The sequence below is a fragment of the Onychomys torridus genome, chromosome 4, assembly GCF_903995425.1.
Source record: "Onychomys torridus chromosome 4, mOncTor1.1, whole genome shotgun sequence".
In the NCBI taxonomy this organism is placed as follows: domain Eukaryota; kingdom Metazoa; phylum Chordata; class Mammalia; order Rodentia; family Cricetidae; genus Onychomys; species Onychomys torridus.
Genome location: NC_050446.1, coordinates 34329433 through 34346301, shown reverse-complemented (window position 1 = coordinate 34346301; position 16869 = coordinate 34329433). Strand labels below are relative to the sequence as shown.

Genomic DNA, 16869 nt, shown 5'->3' with positions numbered 1-16869 from the left:
ACCTGCCCCATTCCCGATGTCTTGAAATTTTAGGCTTAGTATTTATAAAAATGGTGAACATGTCAGAATTCAAAGGGACATAACATGGGTACACAGTCTGAAATCAACAGGGGAAAGAGCATCTACTGAAAGGACCTTCCCCAAGGAGGGTAGACCCAGAACAGCTGGGAAGGAGGAAGATGACCTCACAGACTGGTAGATGACCCCTGGCACAGGGGACCCTCAGCTGTAACTTGGGTGTGGTTAAGAGCTGGTGGAACTAAGAGTCACAGAAACAAAAAGGGGAAAAGGTAAGTCTAAATTAAAATTTGTGGGGTAAATTAATTCTGTTCACATTTGGGTGGGGTAGGAAGCAGACAGGGCCAAGGTTAAATTAAACAGCAAATTAAAATAATTAGACTTTAGTGAGTGAGGTATTTAATTGCATCTAGGTATTTATATTACTTAAAATATTACTCTAAATTGTATATATATTTCATTATGCTTGTGTTAACAATGTTTATGCTTAGCTTTTTTTTAAATGGCGTCCTCTGCTACTCTAAAATTTGACATAATTAAGTGGAAAATTTATTTTTTCTGTTTATATTTAAAGAGCATGATGATTTAAATTTTACCCAAAGGTATAAGAAAAAATACACTAGAAATTTCCTTTAAATACTGACCTTACTTTACATACTAGACATACATATTTCATATAACTAGCATATTTGTATGTGTATGGTCATGTGTATGATCTTGCTTTATATAGCAGACATACATACTTCATATAACTAGCATGTTTATATGTATAGTCATGTTATAATAGACATACATATTTCATATAACTAGCAATATTTGCATATGTATAGTCATGGTTAGTGAACAAATCTGAGTTTTTAAACGTAGGTGGTATGTGGTTCATACTTTCTGTGAGTAATCTAACAGGCATTTTACTAAAGTATGATCTGAGTAAGTACTGCGAGCGGTAATAAAACTGCTTTGAAAATCAGTATCCAGAAATAATAATCTTGTCGTTTCCAGAGTGTGATCTGTCAATGTGTTACTCATATTCACAAGGACTACGTCCCAGTGACTTTTCCACAACTTACTTTTTTTAGACTTCGTTTTATTCACTATTACTATTGTGGGGTAAAGAGGATGCATGCCACAGTTCAAGGACGGAGGTCAGAGCACAGCTTGGTGGAGTCGGTTCTCTCCTTCTACCTTCATGTGGGTTCCAGGGATCAAGTCCAGTTACATCACCACTGGGTGGCAAGAGCCATTAACAGGGGGAGGAGCCATCTTACTGGCCCTCTTTCACAGCTTTCTATTGGGCTACTAGAGCTTGCTTGTAGAAAGGTAATTGAAACTACAGTGTAGAGTTTTTGAATTGAACTAATATTCTTACTATTATTGGTGTTTCGCAGACCAAGTGCATATTACTAAGACAGTTCCACTAAGACGGTTGCTACCTATCCCCAGAACTCCAAAATGGATTGTTTTGTGCCGCCTCCACCCCCTTCTGCCTTTTGCTAAGCATTTTCCTAGACAAACACAAAGGTTCACCTAGAAAGGCTGCTAGGGCTAACATTAGAAGTAGTCAGAATTTGAACACCTCCCAGTCCCACCAATAGGTAAGTAGGCATTAAACTGTTCAATAAAGTTAAAAAAAAAAAAAAAAATCAGTTCCCAAAAGACCAATCCTTACAGTTTCCTGATGATCAATCACTATAGTATCTTATCTTCTATTATGTCTTTAAATTTTAATATCAACTCTTTCTTTCTTCCCCTCTTTCTAAATGTGCTCTATACTATATTTGGGGGGGGGGTACTTTGAGATAAACACAACTGGAAATTTACATTAGGTTTTGAAATGCAGCACCTTGAGCATGGCCTGTACTTGACCATGCATTTTCCCCAAGGTCTCTAAAACAAAAGAGGAAAGCCCCTGAATCTTAAAATCTTAACCTCAAACTACAATTAATTAGCTTCATCTCTAAAAATTTTTAAATGCACTATTATATGATCCATATCAAAATGGGAATTTTCCAAGAAGTATATAATTTTATGTATTAGTCTAAGACCAGCCCATCTATTTAAAAGACTATAATTAGCATGAGCATTGAGTCTGACTAAGGAGATTGGCATTCAGTGGAAGCAGATGATATGAACTAGGTTTTAGCAATTTAAACAAATCAGAGCATATTTTACATAATGATAATAATAGCATTTCAGACTCAAAGACTAATTTTAAGTTTTCTATACAGATAAAACTGGTGGATGTGCCATTTTTATGGCATCCAAAGAAAGGAAACGAGATTCATTTTCATTTATCAAATGAAAAATAACTCAGCTGTTATATAAGCACAAGAACCTGAGTTTGAATCCCCAGACCTCACATTAAAAAGCCAGGTATGACCATGAGTGCCTGTTACTCCAACATGGTGGCAAACAGACAGGAGGAGCACTGGGACTTCCTGGCCACCATCCTATGACACTTCCAGTGAGAGACGCTGTGTCAGAAGAATTAGGCAGACAGCAGCACAGCAAGACATCTTAGTCCTCCTCTGGCCTCCACACGTGCAGGTGGGCATGCACACCTGCTCATGTGTGTACACATACACCCACATAAAATTATTGCCTTTTAGAGGAAAGGTAAAATAAGAAAGAAAAATCTCTCCCTGCTTGAATAATTGCTGGCTTTAACTCTTAAGCCTTGTATTTTGTGTAAGTTTAAAGTGTAACTTTAAGAAGACATATCTATAATGGTCTAAAGCAAAAATAAAATAAATTTTGTTAATTCATGTGGTAGCATAACCACAGTGATGGAAACTATGTGAAGTATCTTTAAAAGAGAATGATTTATTTGTACTCATTGATATATACCCTAATGACAGTAATGAAATGGAAAACAAAATTAAATTGTGTTTAACAATGTTTCCTTTGGAAATATGACTGTTGAGATTAAATAAAAACCACACACTTGAATTTTAAAGTTGCATTATATCTAAGAACTCACCATGTGTTTTTTTCTTTGCTCAAAAATTTGCTGAGCCAGAAGATAACCCTAAGAGGACAGTAACAACAAATATATTGGCAGTAACCAACAGCTCTCTGTTTGAACTTAAGACCCTCTCAACAAGAGGAAAATTATGCCTGCTACTGGAAACCTAGCCAACTATCCAGGATTAATGAAGTCCTGGATCTTGGAGAAAAATTTACAACCACCACCTTACTACCAGCATTATCTCAAAGTACAGTCTAAATATTTGTCAGTAATAATCTGACCCACAGAGAAGTGGGTCAAATTCATCTAGGAAACGTCTCTTTGCAACACAGACCATAGCACAAGTCCCAGTGGATACATCCACAATACAACCCAGGCACATAAGGCTCAGGGACCATCGAAGAGGAAGAGGCAGAAAGATTGTCAGAACCAGAGGCACGGGGAGCTTGTTGTGAGATTATGTCTCCTAGAAATGTCAGAAACTATAACCATAAACTCTCACCAACATGGCTGCCGAAGCACGACTTGAACAAGGATGTTTTCTATACAGATAAAACTGGTGGATGTGCCATTTTTTATGCCATCCAAAGAAAGGAAACGAGATTCGTTTTCATTTATCAAATGAAAAATAACTCAGCTGTATGGTTTATTGACCCTTATATAACACTGTGTACACATTGATCTAAACAGTTAACCTGGTTATGTTAACTGAAATGTCAGAAACTATAACCATAAACTCTCACTAACATGGCTGCCTAAGCATGACTTGAACAAGGATGACACCAATAGATGTGCTAACACGGTAGGGGAAAGCTCCCGTAGTTCTACAGAAAGAATTACAGGCAACTAAGGAATACTAAGAGTGGGAGAAACAGTCTTCTGCTGGCAAAAGCATACCAACTGGTTATCCAGTACTAAATGGTCTGCCCTGAAAACATGTGTATAAATCACATTATATAGACTGAGCAGATTGTACTTAGGAATTTAGGTGTGTGCGCACGCGCATGCATGGTTGCATGTGAATGCATGCACATATACATTATAAAACAACAATTAATGAAAAAGAGATCATGACTTGAAAAAGTACAAGGAAGGGTATATGGGATGGTTTGGAGGGAGGAAAGGTAAGGGGAAAATGATGTAATTGTATTATAATCTTCAAAAAATTAAAGAAATTTACAAGCGAGGCATAGTGGCACATGCCTATGATAGTCCCAGCACTCAGAAGGCAGAAGAAGTAGGAGCCAGCATAGACTGTAGAGCATGAGAATATCTCTAAAAGCAAAACAAAACCTAATCTAGACTTAAAAACAAGTACCAACCAGCATTAAAGAACATGCAGTTGTTAGCCAGACAGTGGTGGCACATGCCTGTAATCCCAGCACTCAGGAGGCAGAGGCAGGTGTAGCTCTGTGAGTTCAAGGCCAGCCTGGTCTACAGAACTAGTCCAGGACAGGTTCCAAAGCTACAGAGAAACCCTGTCTCAAAAAACCAAAAGAATATCCAGTTGCTGGTTAACATTCTCCTCACATTTCTTTCTTAGAGAAATGGCTTCCAAAGATCTCGTGAAGTTATCTGTCACCAGGCTTTGTGACCTGAGTTCCAGCCCCAGAACCCTCATGGGGAAAGTAGAGAACTCATTCCTGCAAGTTTTCCTCCAGCCTCCATGCCACCAGGGCATGCATCCACACCCAAAAACAAATCAATAAAATGTTGTGTTTTGTTTTTATAAAAAGAGGAACATAGTAAAGTTTCATAATAATCCCAAAATAACTTGACCTAGAGGATAGCACATACATCATGATAGGCCACTAACAGAATATCTTTCTTTATAGCACAAGTTGACCCCAAACTCCTAATCCTTGTGACTCGAGCTCCAGGGTGTTGTAAGCACACATAGCATGGGAGGTTCCTTTTAGAACTTTCCCATTTTTAGAGATACGGCTTACCAAACCCAAGTCCTTGTACATTTGATGAAAGTCCTACTGCACTACATCACACCTTGCTTTGTTTTGTATTATGAAGAAAAAAAAGTGTTGCCCATGATGGCTTCTTACCATCAGCTTTGACCTCTTGATCGCTGAGATTATTAACATGCCCCTACTATCTCTGGGAAATTTTGTCTGATTTATAAGTTGAATTCTCATTCAAGAGTATATCAAAATTATGAGCCTACAAAGGATATGTGAATGTGACTAGATATTAGATATTAAAATATTATTGTTAATATTATGGTTATGGTGTGGTTATGTTTAAAACAGAATCTTTATGGGCACAGACTAAGTAAGAACTGGGCTATAACTCAGTAATACAGTTCTTGCACAGCATGCACAATGAACTGTATTGCTGAATTATAGCCCCAGGGTTCAAGTCCCAGAAAGAGAAAAGAACTATCGATACAGATTATCCTTGGATTATTATTATTAACATTCGTTAAGTGAGTTCTGGGGAGAAGCAAACACAACACAGGTTATAGTGATATTTTATTTGTATTGAAATGTGATTTTATTTGTATGTCAATAAAGTTGCCTTGAGGTCAGAGCAAGCCAGAGCAGAAGCCGAGCAGTAGTGGGGCACGCCTTTAATCCCAGCACTTGGGAGGCAGAGCTAGGAGGATCTCTGTGTGTTCAAGGACACAGCCAGCATGGCAGACACATGCCTTTAATCTCAATACCAACCATAGAAGACCTGGAGGTCTGTACAAACAGGCAGTGACAAGGAGGTCATGTGGCTGGGTTTACAACCAATGAGAAAACAGAACAGCAAGTTTTAAAATAGACAGGACGCACAGAAGTAGGTCTCTGGCGGAGAGGAAGAACAGCAGAAGCAGTGAAGGGTGAGGTTTTCTGCTCTTGCTCTGACCTCGTGGTTTTTAACTCTGCAATCGGTTCTGTGTTTCTTATTTAACAAGCCGGTTACATCTACAACAGGTGAAGTCTGGTCATAAGTTAGCTCGTAAGTGTTGAAAGTAGCCATTGCTGTATTATTCTCATTTCTTTTCTACAGGTAATAAAAACATGCCTTGTTGAACTGTTTTGTTTTGTTTTGTTTTGTTTTAATGTTTAGAGGAATGTTGCTGGGCATGGTGGCACATGCCTTTAAATCTCAGTGCTCAAGAGGCAGAGACAGGCAAATCTCTGAGTTTGAGGCCAGCCAGGTCTATACAATGAGTTCCAGGACAACCAGGGCTACACAGAGAAACCCTATCTGAGAGAAAACAAACAAACAAAAAACACAGAAAAAAGGAAGAAAGAAAGGAAGGGAAGGGAGGGAGAAGAGACAGACAGAAACAGAGAAAGAAAGGTTATTGTGTATAGGGGTGTTTGCCTGCATGTATGTCTATGTACGCCATGCATGCAGTACCCCTGGATGCCAGGAGAGGGCTCGAATAACCTGGGACTGGCGTCAGCAGCAGTTGTGAGCTACCAAGTGGGTGCTTGAGAAGGAATTCAGTTCCTCTGAAAAAGCAGCTCATGCTTCAATGCCTCATTATGTTTTTAAATGTGTGACAAATTCAAAAACTAATTGTGGATTGAACATAAAATGTTCCCCGTGGACTCAAGTATCAAAACACTTGGTTCCCAGCTGGTGCCACTTGGACAGGTGGCAGACCCTTTAGGAGAGTCTCACTGCAGGAAGGGGGTTGCTCACTGGGGGTGAGCCTTGAGGGTTTATAGCCCACCCCCCACTTCCCATTTTCTCTCTGTGATTAGCCTCTGCCACCAATATGTTCCTTACCTACTGTGTCTTTCTAGCTATGATAGATAACCGTGGATATGCTGTGAGCCCAAATGAGTCCTGTTTTCCCTACACATACTTTTGAGAGGTGCTTTATCATAGCAATGAGAAAGGAAACAAGATATCAATGATGGATAGAAATCATGATAGTATAATCTCCATTCTGCAATGTTATTTCAACTATCCAAATACCTTCACACCTTTGTGTGTCCAAAATATGGTTCATAACACATTATCCCAGCTTATATACATAAGGTTGAGTTGATTAAAATGACTTATGAAAATCACTTAGAAAGTATATTGTTATACAAAGGTAAAACACTGTTGGTCATAAGGATGAAGAGTATCTGCCACATATGTAGTGAATCTCAAAACTCATAGGTTCATAATTTTATGTTACTGACAGATACAATGATTTGTTTTTTGTTTGTTTGTTTGTTTTGTTTTGTTTTGTTTTGTTTTGTTTTGTTTTTTCTGAGACAGGGTTTCTCTGTAGCTTTGGAGCCTTTCCTGGACTACCTCTGTAGACCAGGCTGTCCTCAAACTCACAGAGATCCACCTGCCTCTGCCTGCCTCCCGAGTGCTGGGATTACAGGCGTGTACCACCACCGCCCGGCACAATGACTTGTTAGTAGGCTCCGTATTTACTTTGGGAAGAATAAGCAATCTGAGGGGCCAAATGCACAGGTTTTTCATATAATAGCTTTTCCCTTTGATCCCTTTTTTCCGCTCTCCGAGGGCTACTGAGCAAAAGTGGGAGAGGAGGAGAGCTTTCCCTTGAACCCACCAGATCTATCTGCTCAGGCCACTTTATACACACCTTAACTATACACTAGTAAGTCTTCAGCAGTTTTCAAACTTTTATATACAAGGCATCTGCTAATTCAGTGCGTTACACCTGATCAGGTCTACTTCTGTGTGCTTTTTAAAAAAAAAATAACCGTAAGAGAATGAAAGCCTGGTGTTTAATACATGCTTGCCAAGTGAGCAATAAACAATTGCCAAGTTTCCTGGGGGCTTGGGGGCTCTGCCTCGTCATCAGGAAGCTGAAGCATATGCTGGATGTTAGCCTGGGTGGACATGGTGTGTCCTATTTATTCAAGGTTTCCTTTGAAGCCACAGTTTATAAGTTTTGTTTCTTAGGGGTATATGTCAAATTTCATTTAGCGTTAGTTGGTATCCAGATACACTGAATGGCAAAAAGGCAGCATTTGAGGGCAAAAGAAAAAAAAAATGCCTGCTATATGAGCAATGATGTCAGCTTCATTTATGTAACCCACAGAAAACCAGCCGATAAATGCACCAGGGAAGAGGAGAGCAGGAAATCAGCAGGAACAGCTACGTGGTTCATTTAGAAGTGGAGAATTGTATATGGACAAAATAGTAAGAAAACAAATATGCTTGAAATTGACATCCAAGAGGCAAATAATCTTAAATAATGTTCTTTGAAAACATCTTGTTTTAAATCTTGAGATTATAAACATTATCTCTTATTTGGAACATGTTCATAGGCACAATGTTTTTCCCTAAAAAAGTTTGGCAAATATTTCTGGAAAAAAATCTTGAAATTTTAAATACATAAGAGGATGCTTGTAGAACTAGTACTCACTTCAGAACATTTTCAATGAAAAATAGAAATGTGGTAGGATAACCATAGAACCAACCCAAATATAACAATACTTTGGAAGTGACTTGTCTATAAAGTTTTTTTTCCATTTATTTGCTTATTTAAACCTCAAAATAGCCTATAAGGGTTTTTTTTTTTTTTCCTTTTTTCTTTTCTTTTCTTTTTTTTCTGGAGACAAGGTCTCTGTGTAGCCCAGCTGTCTTAGAACTCACTCTGTAAATCAGGCTGGCCCCAAACTCAGAGATTCGCCTGCCTCTGCCTCCTCAGTGCTGGGAATAAAGGCGTGCGCCACCACCGCCAGCCCAGTATCATAAACTAAAGTCATAGATACACAGTGTGTGGTTTAAAATGTGGTAAAATTGTAAAGCAGTTCTTCAGGGGGACGTTAAGAATACTGTATCATCCTGTTTCTAAGACTCATCCACGTTGTTCAGTTCACAGTTCATTCGCTTTCAGTCCTAGTTTAATTCCACTATGTAAATTGAAATAAATCATTCATTTGTCTTTTAATGGATATTTCCTTTATTTCCATTTTTCAGTCAGACATGGCGATTTGATGAACCTCTCTGTATGTATCTCCTGGTGGACATATGTAAGAATGTTCTGGGTAATATACAATGACAGTGTCTGGATCTAGTTCACACTGTGTTTCCATCTGCTCTGATAAGGGCTTGTAACAACTTTTACAGCACATTGTATTAACTATTTTACAAAATTTAAAAAAAAAAAAAACTAAATAATATTTTATTTTAAAATGTCTATGTGCTAAGATATTAAAAAAAAAAAAAAAAGAAGGATCCATAATCTAAGAAACAGGAAGAATGATGGTGTGTGGAAGAGTCACAGCCAGCTTCAGTACTGGGAAAATTCTGGATTCTAGGCCTAGTTATAAATTCCAGAGTCTGTATTATTATGCTCTATAAGTTACACATATGATATGTATGCCTTGTTCTATGTGTTAATATTATGTAATTTTAAACTTTACTTAATAAGAACCTGAAAATGCTAAGAATCATGGGAATTATGTGCAACTAGAACTTAATGGATTTTTTTTTCATTTAAGAGACTACAATAAAAATAGTATTCACAAAGTTTTATTATATTGTGGCAAATGTTGGCAATTTTGAGTCCCCAAGATTATCGTCACTCCATTTGATAGTGGGTGCATTCAGAGAAGTATGGTTTCTTTTCAGTTATCTCAATCAATCAAAGCTTACAGACCTCGAGAAATGAAGGACAGCTGGTAATGTTCACCTTTCAAAATATTTTTTTCTCTTGATAAATATATTTATCTTGAAAACATTTAAATAAACAAGTTATCAAAAAGATAAAATGATTACCTTCCCAGTGACTGAAAAATGAAAAATTGAGTACCTCAAAAGTAAAGTGAATAAGTATACAGCCTCAGCCTCTATGATTATTTTCTAAACCATATACATGGACTACTGTACTGACATGCTATACACAATTGAATCACAAACAAGTAAAACTTTCTAAAGAATTTGATAGTAAAAAATCTAAGGAGTTACAGAGTGTTCTTCCTAAAACATAGTAGATGAGGCTCAGCCACTCCCCCTGGGAGACAACGCTCCAATTTAAAGAACTGTGTTAACAGCTCCAGAGAAGCTAACTAACGAGGAAGACCCTAAGAGGGATGCTTGGATCGCCCTAGGAAGGGGAACTAGATGAGATCTCCACGAGTAAACTGGGGATGGTGGGGAGGGGTTGAAGGGTAGGGGATGGGAGATGAGAGCATAAGGGAATGAGAAGGTCAAGCTGGAACAGGGATGGAGTGGGAGAGCAATGAAAGAGAAACCTTGACAGAGGGAGACATCATGGGGATAGGGAGAAATCTGTTGCTAGGAAAAGTTCCCAGGAATCCATAGGATGACCACAGCTTAGACTACTAGCAATTGTGGAGAGGGTGCCTGAACTGGCCTACCCCGGTAATCAGATCGGTAAATACCCTAAACTGTCATCATAGAGCCTTCATCCAGTAATCAGAAGCAGATTCAGAGATCCACAGCCAAGCACCAGGCTGAGCTCCAGGAGTCCGGTCGAAGAGAGGGAAAAGGAATTCTAGGAGCAAGGGGCATCAAGATCATGATGGGGAAACCTACAGAGACAGCAAAACCAAGCTAGTGGGAACTCATGAACTTCAACCAACAGCTGTGGAGCCTCCATGGGACTGGATTAGGCCTTCTACATAATCTAGACAGTGGTGTAGCTTGATCTGCTTAATGGGCCCCCTGGCAATAGGATCAGGATCCATCCCTGGTGCATGAGCTGGCTTCTTGGAGCCCACTACCTATGATGGGACACCTTGTGCAGCCTTGATGAAGTGAGGAGGGGCTTGGACCTGCCTCAACTGAATGTATAGGCTCTGTTGACTCCCCATAGGAGGCCTTACCTTTTCAGAGGAGGGAATAGGGTTGAGAGGGGAAGGTTGGGGTGGGGCAGAAGGTGGGACAAGATGGGGATCTGTGATTGGTATGTAAAATGAATAAAAAATTTCATAATAAAAAAATTCTAACCTCATTTGAAAAAAACAAAAACAAAAAACGTGTTAAACAGCAAAGGCAGTCCAAAATCTTGAGAACAGTCTACAGTGTTTGGTTATCTGGTCAACCTATTTCCATGACTCTGGAGAAGTCAGGGTGTCTCTGTGTTTAAGGAGGAAGCACGCAAATAGCTAAACCTATTTGCTTATAAGTATCATACATTGACACCATTTTTATTTCATTTGTGTTCCAAGAACTCTTTGGGGTGAGGGGAAAGAATGCAATGAAAAAAAATAAGTAAAGGAAAAAAAAAATCACCTGTGAGGTATTAAATAGTTGATTTTCCTTTAAGCTTTAAAAGTAGATAAATACCTTAAAAGACTCGTCTTTGACTTGGGCTTTCTTTTATTAAAGTGTACAGTCTCGGTGCATGCCTAAAGGAGTAATAGGCTGTTCCTAACAAAGAGGCTGGATTCTACAATCTGCCTTTTGCCAGAGGCATCATTTCCCCAAAGCGCACAGCTAACTGCAATCCCCTGCTGTACCTGTAACAATTTAATTGTATACGTCAGCCTAGTCAAGCATCTTCAGCTCATGACTCGGAGACATGAAATTCATTGTCATTATTGTCCCTGTCATTTTGGATCATTATATCCTGCTGCAGAATTTTCCTCACTTCAGTGCATTTTTACCTCCAGGAGCCAGGGATTATAGCTGAGGTTGGGGTGGGGGCAGGACCGTGAACTACATTTACCTCAGGGGAGCCAGAGATTAAATTGGCTTTGCTCTCTCACCAGCTGAATGCATCTTTGTACGCTGTGAGTTTTAAGATGAAATAAAAATGAATATTCTAGTGAACGATAGGCTTTGAAACATGGGTGTAACCAACTTTTATTTACACTGGAAAAGCCAAAAAGATTTCTCTCAGTTGCTAGTTTCATATGTGCATAAGGTACGCTTACAAGCATTGTTAGGTATACAGTGAGACATCTTTCTCTGTCAGTGTCTTGACTGGCAGAAAGGAAAAATTTAAAGCTATGACTTCGTTTCCCCATTTCATTTTACAGAGGTTTAATGGGGTTATTTAATGACTTTAAATATTTAATGATTTTTAATTATATCTCATTTTCTGTGCAGATGATTGGTTGACTAAATCCAATCTAGTGTGCACCAGGAATCTACTCTGGAAACTGGAATTTTTATTTTTAAGGCGCGGTCTTGGGTGTGGTGGCACATGCATTTAATCCCAGCACTGCAGAGGCAAAGACAGGCTGACCTCTGTGAGAGCTGCATAGTGAGAAGTGGCCTCGGAACACATGCAGACAGAGAAGACACGGTCTCATCTAACCCAGGCTGGCCTAGAACTGAGTATGTACCTGAATACGATCTTGATTTCCCATGTTCTGGGATCACCAGGATGTGCCACCACTGTGAGGAACTAGAAAGCTGGACTAAAGCTGACAGAAGAGGAAGTAAGTTCCTAGGTGTAGTGAGACTGTGTTCCCCAAAATATTGTGCACCCTAATAAACTTATCTGGGGTCAGAGAACAGAACAGCCACTAAATATAGAGGCCAGGAAAAGGTGGCACACACGCCTTTAGCCCTATCACTTGGGAGGCAGAGATCTATCTGGATCTCTATGAGTTTAAAGCCACACTAGAAATAGCCAGGCATGGTGACTCATGCCTTTAAAGCCAGGAAGTGAGCCTTTAACCTCAGGAAGTGATGGCAGAAAGCAGAAATGTATATAAGCCATGAGGACCAGAAACTGGAGCTGGTTAAGCTTTTAGGCTTTTGAGCAGCAGTTCAGCTAAGATCTATTTGGATGAGGACTCAGAGGCTTCCAGTCTAAGGAAACAGGATCAGCTGAGAAGCTGGCAAGGTGAGGTGACTGTGGCTTGTTCTGTCTCTCTGATCATTCAGCATTCACCCCAATACCTGGCTCTGGGTTTGTTTTTATTAATAAGACCTTTCAAGATTCATGCTACACCTAGGGACCAGGCACTGCCGAGCACCTAAGCATAGAAGCTTTCAACACCTTCCCACTTTCTTAGAGAATAGCTTGGTCACCACTCTCTACCTGGGAAGTCTTAGTGCATGCCGTGTAGACAGGACCTAACTAGTAAGACTCTAGTAGTTAAGGACTGGGAACTCACAGGAGACATGGGGGCCATGGTTCAGAGAGAAAGCTAGGGAAGGAATTACATATTTTCAATAAAGAATATAAGAAATTGTAACTAGAGGAAAAATCTGGTATGTGACTTGTATCCTTTCATTTCATATGGATTTTACTGAGAAACTTGACATTTACTCTGTCTGCATTTAAAAAGATTGCAGTTATTCCTCCACAAGCATCAATTTGTCTTTTAACAGTTAACAGTGAAATACCATGGTGGTCATACTTATGCCATACACAAAAATGCCTATACAATTACATCAGAAAGTGGGGAGCTGCATCTGGTGGAACACAGCTGCAAAACCAGCACTGGGAAGGCAGGGAGACGATTTCAAGGCCATCCTGGACTACATAGTAAGAACATGTCTCTGAAAACATAAACAAACAAGCAAAATGCAAGAAAGTTTCATTCTATGACTCGTAGGTACTTTTTTAGAGACATGTATTTTGCTTTGATCACATGCAGTAGCTATCAGAATTTATCCAGGACTAACTATGGCCCTAAGCAATTAAAAACTTCTAAGCCAGGTATGGTGGAACAGACCTTTAATCTCAGCATTCAGGAGGCAGAGCCAGGTGGATCTCTGTGAGATCAAGGTCAGCCTGGGCTACAGAGTGAGTTCCAGATGAGTCAGAGTTAGAGTGAGACTCTGTCTTGACCCTATGGCTCTGGTGCAGACCCCAGCAGCTGGTCCTCAGGTGAGAGACCTGTGGGCAGGCCACACCACCACTGCTGCCACCCACTAGACTCTGCTCTCATGGGGCTCTGTCTCAAAATAAAAAATAAAATAAAATAAGAATAAAATCATTTGATATTTGTACAATTTTTACTTCTACATGAAGACCCTAAGGCTCTAAACGTTCAGTGGACTGAGACAGTTGTTTAGCCTGACTGTTTAGGGGGCCCCCTGGCAGTGGAGTAGGGATCTGTCCCAGGTGCAGGAGTGGGCTTTTGGGAGCCCAGTACCTATGGTTGGATACTTTGCACAGCCTTGGTGTGTGGGAGGGGAGGAGGAAGGGGGGTTGGACCTGCCTCAACAGAATGTACCAGGTTCTGCAGACTCCCCATAGAGGCCTTGCCCTGGAGGAGGTGGGAATGGGGGGTGGGTTGTGGGGGAAGGTGGGAGGAGGGAGGAAAAGGGGATCTGTGATTGGTATATAAAATGAATAGAAAATTTCTTAATAATAAAAAATAAATAGACAGGTGGTGGTGGCACACGCCTTTAATCCCAGCACTCTGGAGGCAGAGCCAGGCAGACCTCTGTGAGTTTGAGGCCAGCCTGGTCTACAAAGCAAGTTCCAGGAAAGGTGCAAAGTTACACAGAGAAAACCTGTCTCAAAAAAAAACCAATAAATAAATAAAAATTAGATAGATAGATAGATAGATAGATAGATAAAATACAAGAAGGAAAAAGCTCTAACAGTTCAGTGCTGAACAGACCTTAAAGGTTGTGTCAACCCCTAGGCCAACTTCATGACAATGATGACTGGTCTAGGCCATTATGTTTCCAAGGCATCAGAGTCACTGTGGCTGATGTAACTCCATTAGAGTTTGTAGTTTGATGTAACTCACGAGAGTTTGTGGTTAATACAGCTCTGACATCACTGAAAACTTCATTTTATGAATATGCATAATCTTTTCATTAGGATCAAGATTCTTGGTAGGTAGAAATTATAAAAACTGTTTCTGTTTACTTTAAAATAAGTAACTGTATATGAATGTAAGTACTATTTTTAAAGTTTCTTCAAGCCTGAATTCATTTTGAAATACACTGGGTTGTCTTACAGTCTTGTAATAGAATGGTTCTTTACTTTTCCCTTTGCATGTGTGTGTGGAATACATGTCTGTGCAAAGAGGCCAGAGAAGACCAGTATCTTTCTCAGCTGCCTTCATCTTATTCCCTTGAAACAGGGTCTCTCACTGAGCCTGGAGCCTGATATGTTTTTGTGTATTTGAAGACAACAGTTCTTCTTTTCTGGAAGGTGGGGGAGGCTAGGCTGCTGGTCAGGCAAGCCCTATCCATCCTACCTCCCCTCCTATGCCACTCCTACCTCCCAAGATCACAGGTACACAAGGCCATGCCTAGCTATTTACTTGAGTGCTAGAGAGCTCAAGATTTAATGCTTGTGAAGCAAGTGCTCTTAGCCAATGAACCATGTGCAGAAGTCCACATAATGGTTACTTATGGATAAGAGATTATTTCATCTCAGGAATGAACCTTTTGTAAAGTATATACACAAGGTTTACATGGTTCAGAAAGATTGGTTTTCTCTTCGAAATGCCTTGAGTCAAGGATTAGGGCTTTCTTTCCTGCTTCTAAAAATGCCTTGAATTCCTTTGCCTTGGTGTTTCCTTCCTCCTTATTTCACAGGGACACCGTCTGCTCAGCACCCCATACTGGATAAGGTGGAGTTGCCAAGATCTGTGAGTACACAGGGAGAGCAAACAAACACTTCTACTCTTTCATAGCTTTGCTTTTGCCTCACCTTAAATATTACATACTGCAGCCTGAAGAATTTCAGAACAAAGAGAAGAGACAAATATTTGGTTTCAAATGCCCAGAGTAATTATTTTTCACTTCTTCCATTCAAGATGGAAGATTGTACAATTTCCAAGGATCAATTTGAAATTATTTTAAGTCGGGCCGTAGTAGTGCACGCCAGGCAGGTGGATCTCTGTGAGTTTGAGGCCAGCCTGGTCTACAGAGTAAGTTCCAGGACAGGCTCCAAAGCTACACAGAGAAACACTATCTCAAAAAAAAAAAAAAAAAAAAAGAGTTTTCAATAATTTTTATTCAACTTCTATTTCTGTACCCTCTAACCATGTATAAAGATCAATTCATTCTAAATTAGGGGGACTTTTCCTCTTAATTCCAGTAGGATGTTTCTTCTGCTTTACAAAACACAAATTTTCCCTGGATTCGCCACAGTAAGAATCTATAATTCAAACTAAAACAGTCATGAGCCCAGTTAAGACACCAATGTTCTTCAATGGGTGATTCCAGTATGCACAGCCTAACACAGAAGACTCAGCACCTAAACACATCCCATGTTATGGAGAACAGTAGAAATCTGAAAGGATTTGGGTGGGAGGAAGAAGTAAGAGAAGGGCAAGGGCACAAGCATTTCCACATGAGTATAGACAGGATGCTATTTACGGAATGCCTACTCCTCCTGGACCAGAAGCCTCTTTACAGTAATCACCCAATAAACTACAATGGGTTAACATTAAGGGTCTGTTGCAAAGAAAGCAGATTCACAGTGAAGGTTGTCCTTTAACATGTAGGCTCCATCAAGGGCACCAAAAAAGTAGTTAAGTGCCCACCCCCCTGTGGTGTCTCAGATGCTGAAAAGCCCTACAACCTGCTAATTTTCCAGCTTTTAATGTTTGTCGAAGACCCTTAACATTTTTCTAATATTCTTGCTCCTAGGACATTTTCTTAAGTTTGGTCCCTATTGCCCCTCTGCACATACACGTTCTGCATTTATATATAAAAGCCTGTCAGGCAGCTGAATTGATTCAGAAAGGTAACATTGGAACAAAGTAAAAGCAGGGGAAGGAGAAGAAAAGGGAAGATGGCCTTGCAGGCAGATACAGGATGACATAATATAATATAAAATATTTGCATCAAATATTCTAAAACAACAACAAAAAAAACATCCCTTTGTGTTAAGAATTCATGTATCTAACACCAAATATAAAGACCACATAATGGGAGGGGATTATTGAGATTCAAAGCCTAAATGTCTTTGTATCACAAAATTGCTAAGCCTTTTCAACAAGCACCATCACCTGAGTCCAGCTAGTTTCTTATAAAGGAATATTCTTACAATATTTTCT

General features: G+C 39.7%; 1 protein-coding gene across 4 annotated transcripts in view; it reads right to left on the bottom strand.

Annotated features, from left to right (window-relative positions):
* Gpd2 (glycerol-3-phosphate dehydrogenase 2) overlaps positions 1–16869 on the bottom strand; it is a 142575-nt gene that overhangs the window by 47976 nt on the left and 77730 nt on the right. The window lies entirely within an intron of this gene.